The sequence below is a fragment of the Ahaetulla prasina genome, chromosome 5, assembly GCF_028640845.1.
Source record: "Ahaetulla prasina isolate Xishuangbanna chromosome 5, ASM2864084v1, whole genome shotgun sequence".
NCBI lineage: Eukaryota > Metazoa > Chordata > Lepidosauria > Squamata > Colubridae > Ahaetulla > Ahaetulla prasina.
In genome coordinates this window covers 58,658,488-58,682,175 of record NC_080543.1, presented here as the reverse complement: position 1 = coordinate 58,682,175, position 23,688 = coordinate 58,658,488, and the positions used below count along the sequence as shown (strand labels likewise).

Here is a 23,688-nt window from a genome sequence, read left to right as displayed (position 1 = left end):
CCCATGTAGAGAGCGTTGCAGTAATCCAAGCGAGATGTCACAAGCGCATGAGTGACCGTGCATAAGGCATCCCGGTCTAGGAAGGGGCGCAACTGGCGGACCAGGCGAACCTGGTAAAAAGCTCTCCTGGAGACGGCCATCAAATGATCTTCAAAAGACAGCCGTCCATCCAGGAGAACGCCCAAGTTGCGCACCCTTTCCATCGGGGCCAATAACTCGCCCCCAACAGTCAGCTGTGGGTGCAACTGACTGTACCGGGGTGCCGGCATCCACAGCCACTCCGTCTTGGAGGGATTGAGCTTGAGCCTGTTTCTCCCCATCCAGACCCGTACGGCTTCCAGACACCGGGACAGCACTTTGATAGCTTCGTTGGGGTGGCCCGGGGTGGAAAAGTATAGCTGAGTGTCATCCGCGTACAGATGGTACCTCACCCCAAAGCCACTGATGATCTCACCCAGCAGCTTCATATAGATGTTGAACGGGAGGGGTGAGAGAATTGACCCCTGTGGCACCCCACAAGTGAGGTGCCTTGGGGCCGACCTCTGCCCCCCTGCCAACACCGTCTGCGACCAATCGGAGAGATAGGAGGAGAACCACCGATAAACGGTGCCTCCCACTCCCACTCCCTCCAATCGGTGCAGCAGGATACCATGGTCGATGTATCAAAAGCCGCTGAGAGGTCTAATAGGACCAGGGTAGAGGAATAACCCCTATCCCTGGCCCTCCAGAGATCATCAACCAACGCGACCAAAGCCGTCTCAGTGCTATATCCGGGTCGAAAGCCGGACTGGAATGGGTCTAGATAGACAGTTTCATCTAGGTACCAGGGAAGTTGACATGCCACCACACATAATTACCTAAAACAGCCGGGTCCAGGGAAGGCTTCTTGAGGAGGGGTCTCACTACCACCTCTTTCAAGGCGGCAGGGACGCCCCCCTCCAACAATGAAGCATTTATAATCCCCCGGAGCCAGCCTCGTGTCACTTCCTGTGTGGCCAACACCAACCAGGACGGGCACGGGTCCAGTAAACATGTGGTGGCATTCAACCTCCCCAGTAACCTGTCCATGTCCTCGGGAGCCACAGGATCAAATCCATCCCAAACAGTCTCAACAAGACATGTCTCCAACATCTCACCTGGATCCACCCAACTTTGATCCAAACCATCCCGAAGCTGAGCGATTTTATCCTATAGATAACCACTAAACTCCTCGGCACGTCCCTGCAACGGGTCATCCAGCATCCCCTGTTGAAGAAGGGAGCGGGTCACCCGAAACAGGGCGGCCGGGCGGTTATCTGCCGACGCAATGAAGGAGGAGACGTAAAAATGCCTCGCCTCCCTCAGTGCCACTAGGTAGGTCCTACTAAAGGACCTAACTAGTGTCCGATCAGCTTCTGAATGGCTAGATCTCCAGGCACTCTCTAGGCATCTTCTCCGGCGTTTCATCTCCCTCAGCTCCTCAGAGAACCAAGGAGCTGGTTGAGACCTACGCCGGGTCAGAGGCCACAAAGGCATGACACGGTCAAGAGCCCCAGCCGCGGCCAGTTCCCAAGCCGCGACTAGTTCTTCAGCCGTGTCGTGGGCAAGATCCTCAGGGAATGGCCCAAGCTCCGTCAGGAACCTCTCTGGGTCCATCAGGCACCTGGGACGGAACCACCATATTGGTCCCGTCTCCCTGCGGTGGTGAGTGGCGGTCTGAAAGTCCAGGCGGAGGAGAGAGTGATCTGACCATGACAACGGCTCAATGACTACATCTCCTAAAACCAGATCACTCATCCACTGTCCAGAGACGAAAATCAAATCCAGTGTGCCTCCCCCATCCACTACTGCGTCAGGTCCAAGGCCGTCATGGAGGCCATGAACTCCTGATCCGACGTTGATGACATGCTGGTAGATGGCAGGTTAAAGTCCCCCATGACCATAAGTCTAGGGGTCTCAACCGCCATCCCAGCAAGCACCTCCAACAGCTCGGGCAGGGCTGTGGTCACGCAGCAAGGAGCCAGGTACGTGACTAACAAGCCCAACTGACACCTATGGCCCCACTTCACAAAGAGGGATTCACAACCGGCAATCTGAGGAACAGTGGTCTCCCTCGGCTCTAGACTCTCCTTTATCACAACCGCCACCCCCCACCCCTACTTTGGGCCCTCGGTTGATGGAATGCCCGGAAACCCGGTGGGCACATTTCTCCAAAGGGCACGCCCCTTTCTGTGCCCAACCAGGTCTCCGTAATGCCCATAAGGTCCGCAGAGCCCCCCTGTATAAGATCACAAATAAGGGGGGCTTTGTTCACCACGGACTGTGCATTGCACAACATCAACCAAAGGTCCAAGCTCTGAGGATCCTGACCATCCGGGGAACAGTAGAGGTCTGAGGGGTCGAAGCGCATGATCACTTTCAAACATTGAGCACGCGCTCCCGAAAATTGATATGACCCCCCCACCTCCGCCATACCTGCCCCTCCCACTTACCGTCTCAATACAACCACCCTCATCAGTAGGAACATAGTCCTCCCCCCTGACCTCCGAACCTAATAAAGAGCCGCTGCTAGCACATGTAGGGACTAGCCCCCCACCCGACGGGTTACCCCCATTACCCGACCTTACCCTCCCACCCCTTAAAAATTCCCTATCTAAAAAACCCCACAGGTTCTTTTTTTGCATGCCACCTCTGTGGGTCCCAAAACCCATCATAGAGGCCGGCCCTCGGTAATGTGGAGGGCCATTCCTGCGAGGCAGGGGCACCTCGCAGGTGCAAGAGTTCACAAGAGGGATTCACAACCGGCAATCTGAGGAACAGTGGTCTCCCTCGGCTCTAGACTCTCCTTTATCACAACCGCCACCCCCCACCCCTACCTTGGGCCCTTGGTTGATGGAATGCCCGGAAACCCGGTGGGCACATTTCTCCAAAGGGCACCCCCCTTTCTGTGCCCAACCAGGTCTCCGTAATGCCCATAAGGTCCGCGGAGCCCCCCTGTATAAGATCACAAATAAGGGGGGCTTTGTTCACCACGGACCGTGCATTGCACAACATCAACCAAAGGTCCAAGCTCTGAGGATCCTGACCATCCGGGGAACAGTAGAGGTCTGAGGGGTCGAAGCGCATGATCACTTTCAAACATCGAGCACGCACTCCTGAAAATTGATATGACCCCCCCACCTCCGCCATACCTGCCCCTCCCACTTACCGTCTCAATACAACCACCCTCATCAGTAGGAACATAGTCCTCCCCCCTGACCTCCGAACCTAATAAAGAGCCGCTGCTAGCACACCTAGGGACTAGCCCCCCACCCGACGGGTTACCCCCATTACCCGACCTTACTCTCCCACCCCTTAAAAATTCCCTATCTAAAAAACCCCACAGGTTCTTTTTTTTGCATGCCACCTCTGTGGGTCCCAAAACCCGTCATAGAGGCCGGCCCTCGGTAATGTGGAGGGCCATTCCTGCGAGGCAGGGGCACCTCGCAGGTGCAAGAGTTCACAAGAGGAGTAGCGCATAGCAACTGAAGATAAAATCGGCAATAAGGGGGTCCATCTCCGAATGGCAAGAACGATACAAAATGATGGTAGTCCAGAAGATGGTAGTCCTGAATAAGGGCAGGCATAGAATGATGACAAATGATAGTAGTCCAGAATGATGGTAGTCCAGAATGAGGGCAGGCATAGAATGGAAAACAAAGGACAGTCCAGATGGTAATCTGTCGAGTGCCTAATCCAAACATCCTGGAGTAAGGAGTGGGGGTGCTCCGGTCATAAGCAATGTCGACCTCCGTCCCCCAGGCGAATCTACTACCTATTCCAAAAAGTCCCAATAGGACCAACAGCGGCCAAAGAATCCCAAAAAGGCCAAGGAGAGGCGTAGCTGATGTTAAACCGTCAGGGGGGACTACAAGGGGACAAATCCGGAATACCTCCATCGCCTCCCCGCAGTCCTCCAACAAACCACCTCCAAACATGGTCAGAAAGTACTATCCAGGGGTCCCTCCAACTCCATCACCCCCTAGTACATCCTAACCATTCCAGAGGCCAGGTCTCTCCAAACCTCTCCTTCCAAGAGGCCAAGCCTGTCCAGCGGGCTGAACCTCTCCGAGAGGCTGGAGGATATGAAGGGCTCCAAGATCGCGATCTGGCAGCAGGGAAAGGCCATGGACAACGTGGCAAAGGAGACAGATGGAATATCTCCACTATCGCTATCGTCCAGATCACAGCAAGAGGACCCGGACCCGGACGGCATAGCACAGCCAGGAAGCCAAGATGTAAAAGCCAGGAAGCAGACCAGCAGGAAGCAGACCAGATCCCGAAGAGCAAACTGAAGGTACCAACTGAAAAATCGGCCGAAAAAATGCCGATTCATCGCCCCACCACCGGGCCTGAAAAAACATGGCCGCCGGAATCCACCGCCTGCTTACCCGGCCCCGTTCTCAGCAGCCGTGGGCACGAAAATGTCCGGAGACCTCTCCCACGGCTGCCGGACAGATGGTAAACCAGGCCGGGGGCAGCTAGGTGGGCGGCTCAGGCGTTGCCATCCTCGGAGGGCCTCACAAACGCCGAAGCCGGATCTTCAGCGCCGCGCCATCTTGCGCATGCGCAGAACCAATTTATTTCCTTTATGTGGTCTATTGTATAATCATCAGAAGACTTTTAGGATTATTAGATAAATCTAGAGTTTGACACCCACCAGAATAACAATAATATTATCTCTTTTATATTGCCTCAGCAGTTCTCTGAATGAAATAAACATGAATTTAATTTCATGTTAAGACACATCTATTTATTTGCGCAGGACTGGGCTAGGATTTTAATTTAATGTAGTTTTAATGGGGTTTTATTATTTTAATTATAAATTTTAATTCGGCCTTATTTAATAAGTTTTTTAATTAGTGTTTTATTTTGTATTTATATTTGTGTATTTGTGTTTTTAATAGGCTGTAAACCACCCTGAGTCCCTTGGGAGATAGGGCGGTATAAAAATGTGATTAAATAAATAAATAAATAAATAAATTTAAATTTTTAATTAGCTAAAATATTTCAATAATGTCAACTATCCTGAGATTTCAGGCAAGAATGCTGACTTCTGGCAGCCTTGATAATCTAAAATATTAAGTATCAATATATAGATAGATATATGATAGAGAGATAGAGATATAGAGATATAGGCACCCACAGCAGGGGGCAGCACTTAGCCAACTGACTATTCTTGAAAGGCTTAGCACAGTTTTGAATCTGGTTTGACTTGGCTGAGAGACTATTGGAAATTGCAGGACTGTAGGTTAGATTGAGAGGTTGAAGAAACACTCAGGATGAAGAATGTGGAAAACATTTCTTTACTATTGTCAGGAAAAATACATAGACATGAACAGTTAAGGTCAACCTGAGGGAACCTTTGTCTTATTTCAAGGAACCTTCTGATGCCACAAGTGATCTATAGTCCACAGGTTAAAAGACATTGCCTTATACTGTAATTCAAATTTATTGATATATAGTTCTTAGAGATGTTAAGCTGTTCTACTATATGAATAACATCTGTTAGATTTCTTTACATCTAGTTTTTATATTGCCACGTGCAGCAGTGCAGCATGACACTTATTTATGTGCTGTAGTTTTGGAGTTGAAGAACAGAACAAAAGCACTACCTTATTACTTGACGCCTGCTTAAAAAGAATTGATTTGTAATACTGATTAAATCTATAGTGGTCCTTTTAATACTCTTCTCCATCCTTTAATACTCCTTTATATTCTGTTCTATTACCACATAAGGGATATGTACAATTTTTCAAACAGGGCTTTTACCTAGAACAGTGGTTCCTAAACTGGGGGTAATTAGCCTCAAGGGGGTAATTTGAGCATATCCCCAACATAATGAATTAAGGTAATTTTGAATTAAGAATCCAGTTTTGATCCAGCTGCTGTTTGACTAAAACCACATCATTTAGATTCTTTATGGGGGTAATGACACTCAAGACACAGGAAAGGGGGTAATTGAGTTTAAAAGATTAGAAAAACACTAAGTTAGACTTTATTTTTATTTGGCAAGCATATAAAATGTAAATAATAAAATATACATAATATACATAAAATGTATATAATGTATCAATTCTGCATGCTGTTTTTTATCCTTCTCTTATTTCTTACCGGTAATACTAGATTTATACTAGATGTATACTAGATGTTATACTAGATGTAACATGTTTATATTACATATTTATACTAGATGTAGTATAATTTATACTAGATGTAACATGTTTATATTACATATTAAAAATAAATCCATCCAAAGGAAGACTTTTTTCCCTTTCAATAGTTGGAGAATTATGCAGATGCCTACACTTTTATAGGCTAATATAGAAATCGATTTCTCTAGTCACAACTCTTTTTTCCCCTTAATAGAATTTTTTTTTATTGGCCAAGTGTGATTGGACACACAAGGAATTTGTCTTGGTGCATATACTCTCAGTGTACATAAAAGAAAAGATACGTTCATAAGCTATTATATTAATATGTTCTATCAGAGAAGTCAAATCGATGGTTAACAATTCATATTATCATGAATACTCTATTTTAGTCTAGTTGCTGCCAACTGTATCCATTTTCCTGAAGCTCAGTGAAGTGTTTGATGATGAATACCAACAGCACTTAAATAACTGCATTTGTATTTGTTATTAGAAAAATAGAATATTCTCAAACATCTCTTAAAGTTTTTAAAAGAAATGGATTTGTTTGAAGTGTTAAAAGAAATCTACACAATAAGCCTGATTTTACGAAGAATACGTCTTCAAAAGCATTTGTAACTGCTTTTATGTTTTATGGTTTAAATTGTGATTCATTGCCCAGAGTCAATTGGATTGAGATGAAATTGAGTAAATAAATAAATAAAAATCTTGACTGAACTTTCAGATATAAATTTATGTGAGAATCTGAAAATTATACCCTGAAGTGGTAGTTTTTAATGGACAAATTCTTAAAAATTGTGTAGAAAGGGTAGTATATTAAAGTCCCAAATGCTTTATTCTTTTAGTATAGACTGGTTGGAAATTAAGTAAATACGATGATTATGTTACCTAATAGTAGGATGAGATAGAAATATAGCTCAGTACATGAGCTCTAACAAGGAAGTAATTATAGCTATTAGCAAGTCCTGGACCTACCCACTTAAGTTGGTTTGTTACAAACTGGAATGATATAACTAACCTTTTCCTTAGGTCATGCAAATACTTTCTTTCTATATGACTGATAATTGCTATATGCCACAGAATCCCCAATCATGTATGCAGAATCTATTGTGCATAAAGCTGAACATATGTAAACTATCTTCATGGATTCAGATGAATGCAACAAGACTTAGGTGAGGTCAACAGACACAATCCTGCTGATTTGTGAATTCATTTCTTTATGGATGAACTTATCTAAAGAACTCTAAGGAAGTAATAGCAAGCAGTCCTGGCTTCCCTTTCTGCTGAGCTATGGTTTCTGATTCTGCAGATATATTTGCTCACTACATTTGTTTGTCAAATGAACAATATAATGTAGCTATTTCAGATGTAGTATGCTCAGTGGTGGGATCCTCTTTGTTTAACAACCAGTTCGGTGATGGCACAATTTGCATGTGTGCATAGTGTCAAGAAATCTTCACTTCCTGGTTTCTTCGGAGGAATAACACAGCTGATTCACGTGGCAATCTGCTCTACCACATGAATCAGCTGAGAAGATAAAGGTCAGAAAATAGCGCAGGCAAGCAGGTGGGCCCATCTAAATGTCAGGATGAACCGGTTCACTCCCAGCTGATTGTTGGAGCTACCAGTTCGCCCGAACTGGTAGAATCCCACCCCTGAATATGCTCCAGAAGTATGACTTATAAGTAATAACAATTACAGTCAAACCTATCTGGAAAGCAGTAGGCTGGAAATGGCTGCTGCAAAGTGACAATATAACAGTTAAAATCAATCTGGCTGAAGGGAGGAAGGAAGAAGAACAAGTCAAAATATTTCTCTTATATTTCTAAATAATGCAGTCACTTCAAAATTATGACTCAATACTATTAGGGACCAATATTTTTGGTGTACATTTGTCATTTTTGAGAGCTAAAAATATTTTGTAGGATAATGCATTTATTACCTAGATAAATAATAAATATATTGGTGAAACTCTTATGATAATGATAACAAACCTGTAGACAGATATTTCCTGTCTCTATTTCCTTTCTGATAGCTCATCAGATCATAGCTGATCAGGGGCTGTCATTAAAGGAAATTTTTCAATGGGAACTTCCTGTCTACTCATATTTAATTCATTAGAAAGAATGAATTTCTGTTCAATAGAAATGTTCAGAAATTAGCATTTAAAAAAAAATGTTGAGGAACTTGTTATTATAATTTTCAAAAAGGCTTCTATAGCCTCATTTCATTACATTATATGGAATTAAATGAAATATATGATTGTCATCCTGACTCTATTCCAAATTAAGGAATTACAGGGTTGTTAAAAAGAGAATTTTTTATATGATTCTACAAAACAAGTGGAATCTTTGTTGTGATATGTATTATACAGCAAACAACTCAATTAGATGTTACCTGAACTTCAGGAAGGACAAACCATTTTCTTGTTACCATTGTGGAATAAAATTGTTTAATAAACTTTACTGTTGTTATTTTGATATATAAAATACCATAACCATCACTATACTGGTTTAAGGTAAAATCTTGTAGAATTGTTCATAATTAGCAAAATGGATAAATCATGTAATAGGTTCCAGGTAAATATATATTGTAGATTTCAGTATTTTCAAGGAAGCCAATCAACCGCCAACTAATTTTAAACTGGAGTTTTATATGTATGAATGTATTAATTACCCAAATATACTAATTTATTATCCAATAACTAAATAAAGTTCAAAAATTATTCATCCCATTCCTACACCCCAGATCTACAACCTGTTCCTATTATTCAGGCTTCAGATTGTGTAGGTTTTACAAAAGTGAAGTTGTCTTTAAAATTGTTTATAACAGTTAGGCAAAACTTGTCAAGTGAAGGTTAATTGCCCTTCAGTTAAAGCAGTTCTCTGCACAGATGGGTTATCAGGCTCCAACACTCATTACAAGATTAATCTTGTTTCCGACAAGACTTCCCTTTCCTCCAACTGATTTTGCTCAGGCACTGGATCTTTCATCAGCCGTTAAAATAAGGGTGGATTACCCCTGGGATATTTAATGCTTGAGTGCCACGAAACAATACAGAATGTGTGACATATCTGCAAAGAACATCTTTAAGAGACAGCACATTTTCTTAGCATTATGAAGGCCGAGATTCATAAACAACTGAAACAATTGCAAGGCTTTGAATTAGCCCCATGAACCAGATTCATCCTGAGCCTTCCTTCAAATGTTAGCATTTTGCTGAATAGACTTTTCAATATTGCATTTTCTTGTTATTTTAAGGAATGCTTGTGATGATTTTCATGAGATTTTCAAAATCACTACTGGGAAAACTCACGCGTTATACTATTCTTTAAAAGGACTTAGCATAATTGCCACAGGTTTCTTTTCTTTTGTTTTAAACAAGTTTTTTGTTTAAAAATTCATTTGACATTCAATTTAATGATTTTTTTCTGGGATATTGTGGTGGTCTTTAAATAATTATTGACTCTGCATTCCATCTGAGGGAAGAAGTTTCACTTTGAAGTAACGGAATACTAGACTATTTATTTCCCATTCTTTTTTTGCAAAAGTACGGTGTGTGATTTCTTATACATTTAATAATAACTTTTAAAACAATACAATAAGGATTTGACTGTCATGTGATATCATTTGCCTAACATATGTATTTAAAGGAGTAACTAAAATATTTCAGTATGGCATCCTACATAGGTCAAAAGAGTTATTTTGTCTGCTAAATAATCCTATGGAAGCAATACTAAATGGAAATGTTGCCTCATAGTTTTATTTTATTGAGTGGTTTCATGTGTTGTCAATATGAAAAAAGTTGATGAATCAACTACCTATATGAGAAAAACAGGAAATGTAAGTCAGAACTAGTCTAGGTCAGTAAAAGAGATATAGGAAGTACTTCTTTAAATTCATTAAAAAAAGGTCTTCAGATTAAGTTTATTTTGGGATGTTTGATATAACTTGGCAAATATCTGGCTGTTCTGTTCCTTCCATGAAACTTCAGTAAATTCCAAAACAAATATTAACAAATATTAATAATCCCAATCAACAATCTACCTTGTATTTCCACAGAATTTCCTGCTCTGTCCTCCAGTCAGTAACTAATTTGGCTTCTATAGAGATTTCTATAAACTTTAATATGTTTTGCATCTCAGGAGGACATAAGATAGAAGAAAAGAAAATGTTGCCTCCAATCTGATGTTTTACTTATGTGTAGAGCTGAACAGTCTATTACTAGTCTATTTCAATTTCCACGTTTTAAATTGTAATTCTATGATTGAAACTTGGAAACATGCATTAAAAAGCATAACTTTGTATAATACTTTTTTAAAAAAATTCATTTACATATACAATTTTTGTACATTTTGCAATATAAACTGCACTAGTACAAAAGACAATTAGATTCCAATCTCTAAAATGCTCTAGAAAATATATACATAGTTGAACTTTCATTGCTTAAAAAAGAGATCCAAATATTTATATCTGCTAGAATAGTGTGGTGATCTTGCTGCAGATTATTATTATTATTTTTAAATGCTGCCAAGGTAGCGACAATTGGTGTCAGGTCACTATGTGAATATCTACAGATATTCTATCATCATTATTATCATTGTCATATATGCTGTCCTGCTCCTAATGGCATAATATTGCATAATCTACTCAAAGCATGCTGTAGGATACTTGATACCTAATTAATGACATTCTTGTCTTTTCCATTACTCTCTGAGTGGCCTCAGTCTTACGGCCCTAAAGGATTATTGGGAAGCAACCTCCCCCACCATGGAAATACATATGATTTGCCCCTTTTGCTTTTGAGAAATCATATAGTAGATTCTTGTAAGAATTGCTAAGTGTTTGCTAAGCAGGTTCAACACAATTCTTCATGTATTTACAAGCCATTCTTTTGGAACAAGTATTTAGATAAGCTCCCTCATCTTCAGAATTCCGACCATTTCACAGAAGTTGGCTGGGGAGTCACCCACCATTTTTCTAGAGTTCTCAAATTCCACATCTTCTGAACCTCTGCTCATTTTCATCAGCACTAAATAACTCACTAAATAAAAGAAAGCCTGCCCTATTCATCCCCAAGCTGGGCAAAAAGAAAATGAATAACAATTCTGTGACTCTCTGATATTGGCCTTCTTAAGCTCCACCGCTACCAGTTCTCCCATTGCTAGATTCAGCAATCTGGGATTGTCCAGTGCCATGAATTCCATGAGATTTGTCATAGAACTCATTGGAGGCTTCTTCCTCCAGTTAATTTTGTTTATTTACCAAATAAATTTTGTTTATTTACCAAATGACTGGTAAGATATTTCCCTGCTTATACTGTATCTTGAGATACCTAAGTATGTAGCTGGACACCTTGCATCTCTCTCCAATCATTGGAACCACTGTATCTTCTCAATAATGATTATTAACTTCTGGAACAAATCATGGCATCAGCCTTATCATGTTACTAATCAATAGATATATTCTTCTGGAAACAGCCAAACCTCAGCTGATGTACTATAGTTCATTACATATACTGGTTTTGCACCTATATTTTCCCATCTAACTTTATTAATTGTTTTCTTCTTGATTGGAACATATTAGATAGTAGATTAATGAGCTAATAGATCCACCAGTTTGGAGAGTACTTTGAGTCTTTCAGGATTGTCTCCAAGGTGGAATGTCTATTTATATCCAACAATAACATGGGTTATGTGGGTTGCCCAATACCAAACAAACTGACACAAAGTCTACCCCACTTTCAATCTATATGCGTACAACAGTTTTCCCTGAAAACAACACTTCTAAGGACTATTTAGATTTAGTGAATGTATTATTTGATTTATTCTTTATTATTTAAACTTATTCAGATATTTAAACTGTGACAAATACTCGTCTCTGCTACCACAATTTATTAAACTTTTTATTGTTTATGTACCTTTGGGTTTTTTTGGGAATTTGTTACTGGAAAAAGAAAATAATGCATTAGGTATAACTGCCTTAATCTATGCAAATGATAGTTCTTGTAATAAACTAATGTTTAAAACAAATACTAGTGCAAACCAATTTTACTGAAAGAATTTTGATTCCTGAGCAAAATGACCTTAAATCCTTCAAAAACTACATGATTATTAATGGAGTCTAATATGTGGAAATACTTGATACATTCTTTTATATATTTTCAGTCATAAACTTAGATGCATATTTTTATTGGATAGCCAGAGGGTTGTTACCATTTGTACAGTATAGGGACATAAACAGAGAGACACATAAAGAAACTTTATAAGGATTGCAGCTGGGATGAACAACATGAGTGAATGAGGCCAGGATTTTGAAAACCCATATTGTATCATAATGGAAGAAGTCAACTAAAAAAATGATATGCATGGAACATCTTCCTATGAAGAAGGATATAGGCAAGTGATGGTTAACTTTTTCCAGACCGAGTGCCCAAAGTGCGTGTGCGTGCATGCAAATGTGTGTGCCTGCGGCCGAACCCCCCCAAATGCAATGCACCCATGGCTCCTGAGCATGCCCCCTGCCCCCACACATATGCTTACCCCCGTGCATGTACGCACCCCCACACATCCTCACGTGCCCCCCGCACACAACCAGGCTCCACGCATGCATGTGCACCCCACCCCAATGCATGTGTGCATGCCCCCCCCGCATATACCCCCCCCTCCCAAGCATGCACAGCAGAGATCCAAAGACTAGCTGGCCAGCAGGAGGCGTGTGCATATGCACAGCAGAGCTGAACTTGGTCAACTGTTTGACTGCCATCAGAGAGGGCGCTGCATGCTACCTCTGGCACACATGCCATAGGTTCACCATCACAGATATAAGAAGGTTTTTTTTAACAACAATGAAAGTGGACTGAGTGAGATGGGCAGGATACTGATAAATGAAATTGTAAGTAGTCATTTCCTAATTCATACTTTAGTAGACCAAATCTCTTGGTACTCTTTATTTATTATAGCTAAAAACAAATTTCCATTTATGTCTCTGGATATTAACATGTACAAACAAAACAAAAAGAACTTAATCACAATAAAAGTATCATCAAAATGCAAAAATCAAACTCAAGGTATGTCCCCACAGTCAGACATCAGTATACTGGGGGCCATGTATTCTTCTTGAAAGAAGGTATTCCATAGAGTCAGAACCACCACATGGACTCAACCAGATTGTGAATTTGTACTTGTTTTGCAAACAATTAAATCTGTCTTGCGGAGTGCTCAACTCCTGTTTCTTTTTAATTATTCCTGCCTCAAAATTCTTGAAAATCATGCATAATCAGTGTCAGAGATAGCAGACTCACAAAGGAGCTCATTTGAGACTTCTGGTGGCGCCGTAGGCATTGAAGACGATCCTTCGGGATCGCCAGCCCTGTGATCACGTTAAAGCCACCTAGGCAGCAAAAATCAGCTGTCAGGCGATTTGAAAACCTTTCCCTCGGGAGAAGAGGGAAAGGCGAGCAGTTGGGTGAAGGTAGAGCTCCCTGAAAGCCCCAGGAGTAATTCTAGGGGCTTGAAGGGTGAGAGCTCCCTGGAAAGCTCGACAGAGCTCCGGATCCAGGACGCTTCTGCTTTTAAACATAACAAAACGCCACAACCACCTCTGCAATCAACATGAAACTTCAATCTGACTTCAAAGCAGACAGAGCAAAGACAGGAGTGCTGGCAATTACAAGTACTAAACCTTAACTCTGTGTTTATATTGTTCCCTGTTGAAACAATTTAAGAAGAAAAGAGTAAAGGAAATGGCGCCTGTGCTTTAAGAGGGCGTGAAAGCGAAAGTGAAGAAAGTTTTTTGTTAACGTTGTTAGCACCCTTAGCGCTGTTTAAGGCTGTTGAAAAGCTGTATTCTATATCTACGTGAAGAGACTTAAAAGTGAAAAGTGAAAGGACTATAGAATCTAAAGATTTAAGGAGAATTGGATTTATTGAATTTATTGCTGCAAGGTATAAACTTAAAGCAAGAAATGGCCCCTAAGCAAATTAAACCTGGTGTTCTCAAAAGTGCTGGAGGTTTGCCAACTCAAACACACAAGCCACAACTTCTGGCTGATCCACAAGTACTGACTTTGGAAGTTTTACAAGAATCTTTAAAGGAATTTTTAAAGGAATCCTTAAAGGAAGCTTTAGAGTTGCAAACTGTTGTTATAGAGGGAAAATTTAGGCAAATAGTAGAAGAGATTTTGGAAATTAAAGATGTTGTTGAAGCTCGAAACAAGGATATAAGAGAAGACATGGTGTTAGCATTTCAAAGTTTGGCAAAAAATATGATTCATCTGGATGAAAGGGTGGATTTAATCAATCTAATTGAATTTGGAAAATAAAATGGAGGAGATACAGACTAAGCTGGAGAGGGCAGACAAATAAGTTGTCTTATTACAATATAGATTGATGGAATTTGCCCTGACAGTGAGAGGATTGAAAGAAAATAATCGAGAATAAAATAAACTTAAAAGAGATCCTTGTAGAGGCTTTTGCACAGATGATTGGAGAGCAACCAGCAGATTTTGTAATTCAAATTGATAAAATTTATCGTGTTAACTCCTGGGTTGCCAGACAGAGACAGTTGCCAAGAGATGTTGTGATTTATTTCACAACTAGGAGGATCAGAAATAAAATGTTACAAGAATCCTATAAAAATAAAATCCAAATAGAAGGAAAAGAGGTATTAGTGTTGAAAGAAATTCCTCCTTAAATGTTAAGAAACAGAAAGGAGTTTGCCTTTTTGGTGGATGAACTTAAAAACCAACAGATACAGTTTAGATGTTCCAGTTGGACTAATAGTGACTTATACAGGAAAAAGATATTGTCTTAACATAATTTGGAAGGCAAGAGATTTTTATACTGATGTATTAAAGGCTGGGAGTCTACCATCGCCAGAAGCCAGGCGGAAAAGAGAAGGGGAGATGGCAAGAAAGTGGCAGAAGGAAGGAAAGCAGTCACAAGTTCAAGTAGGGGCTGTAATTATTGAAGAAGATTCACTGCAACTTCTAGATACTTTCCAAAGCCAAGAACCACTGGAAAAAACAGGAGATGTAAAGGAGCAAAGAATGACTCGAGCAGCCATTAAACGTAAAGAACAAGAAGTAAAGATGCAACAATCACAAATGATAATTCGAGAAATTAATAAAGTAAAAGCCGGGGGGGGGGTTAGGCCGAAGAGGAAGAAATGGTAATTAGATTTTCAACTTGGAATGTTAACAGCTTAAACTCACCACAGAAGAGAATGAAGATATTTTATTATTTGCAATTCAAGAATGATGTGATTTGTTTGCAGGAAACATATATTAGATTAAAAATATGATTTTCTTTCCAGGTTAGGAAAAAAGAGTTTAGAGATCTTGGAGGTTAAATGGAAATTTGTTTAGATATGAAGAGATTGTAAAAGAATGTAAAAGACAAATGAAAGAATTTTCTGTTATGAATATGTATAGGGGTACATCTAGGGAATTGGTTTGGGATGCAAGCAAAGTATATATGAGGGGGATTTTTAATATAAATAAATAATAAATATGGACTTAGACAGCAGAAGAAGTGGATGGGAAACTTGGGGAAAAATTTGGACTAGAAATGTTAAATTCAAATTGATAAAATTTATCATGTTAACTCCTGGGTTGCCAGACAGAGACAGTTGCCAAGAGATGTTGTGATTTATTTCACAACTAGGAGGATCAGAAATAAAATTTTACAAGAATCCTATAAAAATAAGTTCTAGTATAAAAAGTATGGTAATAGAGAGTAAATTATTCACAAGAAAGATACATATTGGAATGGAGAAGATGGTTTGATTATATTCAAAAAGTATCAGACTAAGGAGTATCAAATAGTTTATGAATGAATAGAATTTAAGAATTGTATTAGTAATTCTTTTCATGTAAAAAGGGAGTTAAGGTTCTAGGGGAGTGCTGGGAGCTTATGGATAGTTAGCTTAGTTTAGCTTATGTTTGTTAGATGTTATACCCTGTATTTTGCCCTGGGAAGTCTGGGGAGGATGGGTGGGGGGGGATGGATGGAGGTGGGGGGGGAGGGGGGAGAGGGGGAGGGAGGGGTGGAGGGAGGAGGAGGGAAATTATTTGTAAAAAACTTTCTTTTTGTAAAACTTTTTAATTAAAAAAAAAGAAATGAAATTTGAGAATGAATCCAATTGGATTCTTACAATCAGGATGCTGAATTAAGTAGACCTTTTCTGTGATCTAGCAGACCCATTTTTGCACTCTTATATTGCAGTACTGATTTAGCAAGTATCTAAGTCTGGCGCACAAAGCTTAATATTATTTTTCAACAAAGATCTAAAAGGAAGCATAGCTGGCAACTGCCCAATGTATTGTGTAAAACTCATGTTCAGTGGAGCAGGGGATGGATGTTTCAGATGTTTTCTTTGGCTCAGTCTATTGTTTTAGGTTTTTCAAGGCACTAATTAAAATATATTCTGAAGTTCTTTCTTTGCGACGTTTATTTCATGGAGAACAAAAATCCAATAAGTAAAAAGTAATTAAATAACCTTTTTAATAAAATACTTTTCAAAATTTTTCAATACAACTTTAATGCTGTTTTTAAAAAACCTCAAAAACTCTTGCATACTTATAGCTTGGTTTATAGTGGCAACTATTTATTTATCATAGTTATGGGCGCCACTTGAAAAGCTTGAATATAGGATTTTCTTCTATACAACTTAGGCTTTCAATAATTATTACATTTCTTATTTTCATAGCATCCAGCTTTCCCATTACATCCATCTACTTATTTAGGTCACTATTTCTGTGTACATGGAAGTCCAATTTGCATCCTATCTTTAGTATGGATAAGTGGATATATTCCTGTGCCCACCCTTTATTTCCTGGGTTGTATTGATTTCAGCCCTATGTATTTTTGTTAATAGTCCTAGAGACGTTGATTACTTTAATTGATGACAAAAAGGTCTATATGATCTGTAGTATGCATTGATATATGTTCTCTTTTTCCTGGTTTGCTTGGGAAACATCACAGTGAAATCCCTTTCCCTATGCTCTAATATAATTATCCTTTACCTTCCCATTTATGTTAAAAATATTTCATTCAAAGGACAACTAAGCAGTTGACATGGTCCATGTAGTTAAAATATGTGGAACATCAAAATAAAATGAGTTATTTAAAAGTAAATAAATGGTATTTTAACATGAGAGATCATCAGCTCATATGAAGGAGTAGTGCCCTTGCAGAAATTCTGGTTGGTAATATAAAAAGACATATGATATAAGAAAGGAAATCACCAAAATCAAATGGTTCAAACAATTTCAATTCCCACTCTGAATGAAAATTTAGATAAAAGATTTGATTATTTAACAACAGTCATAAATCAGTCTAAGGCTGATCCTCAGATACAGGTAATAGCAGCTAAATCAGTCTTGCAATTGGGTGGATTGGAAGGCAATTTGTTGCTGACAGAATTGGAGGAAAAAGAGAATTGCAGGCTCATTGAAGAAGGCAGAAAGAGGCGTTAATTTAAAAGGCTTAGAAATGTCAATATGGATCAGTAATGAATTTTCTTAAGAAATCTGTTGGAGATTGTAGAATAGACTTATATTCAATTAGAAGATGACTGTTAACAGATGTTTTGATTCAACTTGTACAAAAACCTTCTGAATAACAAGAGTGTGGAGATATTCACAACAGAGTTCTATGACTTTGGGAAATGAGATGCAATTGTTTGGAAAGATTCCAGTTATAATTTTAAGTTTTATTATTAAGAATCAGTCAAAGATATTTGATCCTGGATAGATCAGAGATAAAGACTTTAGTGATCCATGGTAGATTAGAAGCCATTGTAGATTTTCTGTGTGTGAAAAACAATAATAGATTGTTAACAGAGGACTTTGAAGTTTAGTTTTGTTGTTGGGTTTACTTATTACCTGTTTTCTTTTAACATTAAATAGATGGTGGGTCAAATTAGCTGGGCAAATAGAGTTGTAGAAATTATTTTTCAAAAATCATATTTTAATTTCTATAGGACTATTCAAATTAGTTATGTTTACCCTTTGCAACATCAATACTGAAGGAGAACAAATAATTAATGTGATCCTTTTCCCAGATATAAAATGAATTATCACACACACAGCAGCAGAATTTTGTGCAATAGTTGATGCAAGTTTGAACACTTACTTTCTCCTTTTCAGTTCTGTGTTTATTTAATTTCCTGATTGTTGGTTGAAATAAAAATTGATAACAGATTTTTCATTTATATCCTTCCCCATTTATGTGTGCAACTCATCAAGTTTTACAATTCGGGCAAAATTCAATCCTAACAGAATGTTAAAATATACTTTCTGAAATCTTTTCAGGAGTTCCAGATTCCAATTAATTGGTCAAACGTCTGTGTGAAATTGAATGCATTTATTTATAATCAGTGACCAGTGATTTAGCTACAGTAATAAAAATAGAACATAAAACTTTGAGAGCCTATAAAAATTATAAACATAGGATCCTACTAGTAGTATAACAACTGAATGTTGATACTTAGGTTCATTTTTAAATTTTGGTTTTATAGGAAACATATATTCAATTATTGTGGAGTTTAAGTAACAAATAAGTATGTAAGTAAGTAAATCATGTGAATTTTTCATGTAAAATTTCTTTTGGAAAGATAAGATAACCTTTATTGTAATTTTTTACTGTGAGCACACTGGCCCATATTAAAAATGAAAGTCTGTTGCCTGCTCTCAAAGAGAAAGTATATATCTGCCCATACCCATACATAGCATACATATACACATGCTATACACACACACACACACACACACACACACACATCAATGTTAAGTGTGATTTCTAAAATGTTAATAAACATTAGTTTATTATTTAAGTTGTATTTGATTTAAACACTTTGAAATTAGTAGAACTTATTAGTTCTAATAGGTTGGCTCTACTCATATCTTTCTAGTTAACATATTACATATAGTTTAGATCTTTGTCCAATTTTCACTTAAACTGGTAAAGTTGTATGCTCTACCTGACATGAGCTGATGCTATGTCTCAGTTGTTCCTTTAATTGATTGGTGTTCATATTTCATTTGTAATATTAAGCATATACTGCTTATTATCTTGAAAATATTGTTGGTTTTTAATAATGAAACATTATAAGTATTCCTGGAAATAATTAAAAACACCATTCCGTTGCCTGTTTGGCTGATTAGAAAACCCCAGTCTTTTGAAATGGCTGGCAATGTGCCTGCTCTGTCTTTACAGTTGCACAGCTTTTCCAATTTCAGTTGAAGTTCCTTCTACCTGCTTCTTTTTCCTTCTCAGAGCTTTTTACAAAACCAATCAAAGCAGCAGCTTCATTCTTCTTGCAACAACACATTGTTTTATGGACATGGGTTGCTTGGAGTTCATGCTTTGTTTTCCTGGGAAGTTGGCAGTATTGCAAAAGATAACGGAAGGATCTGTAGGAAACACACTTGTTATACTGCTAAAGTTAGTAACCTGCAGAAAATATTGAGTTCCTAGTTCTCAACAATTTTATCAAAACTTTTCTTTGATTTTTCTTTAAAAATGTTCTTATTTATCCTATTGATTTAAAGAATAGAAAATAGTGGAATATATTTCCCTTTATATACATATGTCATGTCTGAAAGATAAGTTATTTGTATGGAATGCTAGTTTTAGCCACAAATTCTCATTCCATTACTTCTGTGTTCTTAGCTATGAGGAAAAACTGGCATATTAGTAAATATACCACTTATTTGGTAACTCTGTTTCCTTCTATCTTTCTCATAATTACATTGTCAGCATTCCAGAAAACCCCCTCCTGCAGAAAAGACTCCGAAGCAAACATCTTTCAAAGTTCTTTTACTAGCATAGGTAAACTGGCACAACTGGGGAAACTCCGAATCTGGGGATCTGAGTTTTTCCTCAGTAAGACAAACCCAAAACCCACCACCCCTTGACCCCTCTGCCGGTCACATTCTCCAATCGCCAACCGTCCCATCTCAAGACATCACTCCAACCACTCCTTCTCCAGATGTAGGCTTGGCCTGACCTTGACCGGTAGGAAGAATGTTCTTATGTCTAATGGTCCCTTCTACCAAATCCTCCCTCCTACTTTCCCACACATGGGAAAGTGGCAGCGCAGAAGCCTCCGGCCTAGTATGGCTTCCAAAGCTGACATACATGCTCACTTGCTCCTTACTGTATAGCTGTATTCAAACTATGTTCTGTAGGTAAATATAAATTATCAATGCATCATTAAGGATACAGGCTAAAACAAATGAAGAAAATAAAATGAAGAAATTTGCAGTAAGCACTAATGGGAAACTTTTGTAATACACACACACAAGTATCACTCCATGGACAGTAAAATTCAACCTTGTAACCTAGTAATTCCAGGTACTAATGAATTGAATATAGAAGTACTTAAAATGATATGCATAAAGATATGTTCTCTTACAAGCAATTTGTATTTCAGTTTAATGGACAATAAGCTGTGTAGATAGGTTTGCAGCAAAGTTCTTCCAGTGATACCAAAGAATAATGTAATAAGAAAAATTCTGTATGCAGATTCTTAAAGTAATGGATTACAAATTTCATGGAATTTTATCTTTCATTTTAGGATTAATACAACATTGCCATGAAGCTGAGGGGTTTTTTTTGGCCTCAAGATGACTTTTCAGTGTAGTATAAATAAGAACTGTTGCTTTTCCTTTAGTGAAGAATGTTTCCTTAAATCATACCTGGAGCTGAATTTTATTTTATAAGCTTGTTACCAGCTCTGACAGCCAAAAATATAAATGAACTGCAAGATCTAATAATCAACGTGAAGAAGCACAATGAAAAATGAGACTAAAATTAAATATAACAAAAAGTAAGCTAATGATGACAGGTATAGCGATGAGCTTTAAAATGGACAATTATGATATTTAAATAGGATATATTCCCACTTTTAGAACTATCAACAGCAAAGGAAGCAGCTGTCAAATACATGCTTTCAGACTAGTCCTTGCAATGTATCAAATGCAAGCAATCAGAGCCATTCTTGAATAATGAAAGTCAGTAATTCTATTATCTACCACATATGCTACAACAGTCCCATCAGACTGCTTTCCTTTCCTTAGGTATGACCAGATAAAGCTTCATGGAACTTGGGGGGTGGGGTGGGGTAACAGGTTTATGCAGTGGTGGGATTCAGCCAGTTCGCACCACTTCGGGAGAACCGGTTGTTAACTTGCTAAGCAGTTTGGCAAACTGGTTGTTGGAAGAAATCATTAGTGCAGACAACCGGTTGTTAAACTACTTGAATCCCACCACTGGGTTTATGGCACTTATGGCACTGCACAAGTACTTCAAGCTAGACCCCCACTTGACTCCTCCTTCTAGGCTGGCTGGCAGTTTCCCATTCCCTTTCCTACTCCTATTCCCAATATGGTTGCAATGAACATTTTGGGAAATATATTCAAATATTATGTCTATACCCATAGATACCAGAAGCTTGCAGCTGTTTTACCTGTGACATTCTATGGATCTGAATATTGGAATGTTAAGAAGCAGGAGAGAAAGATATTGAAGCTTTTTGTATTTTTGTATTGGAGACTATTGTAACGATACCATGGCTACCGAATACCTACTCCTAACAAATTTTAGAAAAAAATCAAACCAGAGTTCTCACTTGAGGAGGCACATTGAATAAGCTCCAATTACTATATTTTGGACACATTTTAACAAAGGGATATCAAGGTTCCGACTGACAACCAAGCAGGCCCAATAGAGACAATCCAATCTCTTTAGGCGAAGCTTTATTGAGTACATCATTTTGGCACAGATTAAGGCAAAACCAGTTCTGGCTATTTCTTGTGCAATCCTCCCTTCTTGTCTTGGTGCAAGTCACATTGTCCAATTAAAAGCAGTTGACTTATTATGAGAAAATACTTCTGAGGATCTTGGCCATCTGTTAAAATGTCCTTGGTTCCCACCGGTTGCTCTCTTGATGCCTGGAGGACCCTACATTCCAATTCTCCCCTCCCCTCCCCCTTAGTTCATTGGCAAGCTGAAAGGTGATAATGGTGCAACAGCATAAGCAATCTTTGAAGCTTGACAGAGTAGCTGTCTTGATTAATCTAAAATGCTGGTAGCGATGGCCAGCAGTAAAATGACTGGATTACAACAGCAATGGGTTTGCCCCTAGAAAGTATAAAGGGCCAGGATAGGAACACATTATCCTGGAGTGGGTTTATCTATTGGTCATGAGAAATGTACACCAATGTGATGTCACATAACTGATAGATTACACATTCAATCAATGTTGTTATTATAGCATTTGTGAACAGTAATTTTCCTGAAACAGCACCTGTAAACATTTCAACTTCCTCAGTCCTTTTGTTTTAGAAAAAGTTATGCAAAAAACCTACTCTCTGTGATTCATTTTATTATATTCTCATTTACATTTAAGGGAAAAATTATGAAAAGAGACCTTTTGCACATGCAGGAACAGCACAGCATAGCAGGTTTCTGCACGTGAAAGAAACATTCAAAGACAAATTGATATTCATACTGAAATTGCTGAAAGAGACAAAACCTTTTGTTACATGCATAGTTTCATCTGTATAGATCAGAGCTTTAACAAAGTATAGTTTACTATCCTTTGTATGTTTTGTCTGTTATTGGCCTTTATTGAAACAATTCCAAGTACTAATGTTGACTTTTAAAACCTAAAACCTTTTTAAAACCTATTCAACTACTACCCTCAAAACGACGCTATAGAGCACTGCACACCAGAACAACTAGACACAAGAACAGTTTTTTCCCGAAGGCCATCACTCTGCTAAACAAATAATTCCATCAACACTGTCAAACTATTTACTGAATCTGCACTACTATTAATCTTCTCATAGTTCCCATCACCAATCTCTTTCCATTTATGACTGTATGACTATAACTTGTTGCTGGCAATCCTTATGATTTATATTGATATATTGACCATCAATTGTGTTGTAAATGTTGTACCTTGATGAATGTATCTTTTCTTTTATGTACACTGAGAGCATATGCACCAAGACAAATTCCTTGTGTGTCCAATCACACTTGGCCAATAAAAAAAATTCTATTCTATTCTATTCTATTCTATTCTATTCTATTCTATTCTATTCTATTCTATTCTAAGTATGGATTAAAGTTAAAAACATCATAGGGACTGTTGCTTACATACAAGTCTGCCCATATCCTAGAATCTGATAGAGAATTCTCTTTCAATTTTCAGACCTCAGTTGATGAGAGCAAGCGAAATTACCATTTCATTAGCTGCCCCTAAATTTTATAGTTCTCTGCCCTGAGGGTCCAGACTAGTTTTTTTTATTGTTGTTGTTGATGTTGATGATGATGGCGTTGAGGAAAATAATTGCTTTATGAAAAAATAAATGTTATTTAATGCCTAATTTTAAAAATTGAACCTGCCTATATACTAATTTTTCCTTCTTCCTTTGGATATATTCCTTATTTATTTTACTTTTTATTAATTGCCTGGAGGCAGGGTACAGTTATTTAATAATAAATTA

General features: G+C 38.4%; 1 protein-coding gene across 1 annotated transcript in view; it reads left to right on the top strand.

The window, feature by feature from the left end:
* ERG (ETS transcription factor ERG) overlaps positions 1-23,688 on the top strand; it is a 67,064-nt gene that overhangs the window by 22,680 nt on the left and 20,696 nt on the right. The window lies entirely within an intron of this gene.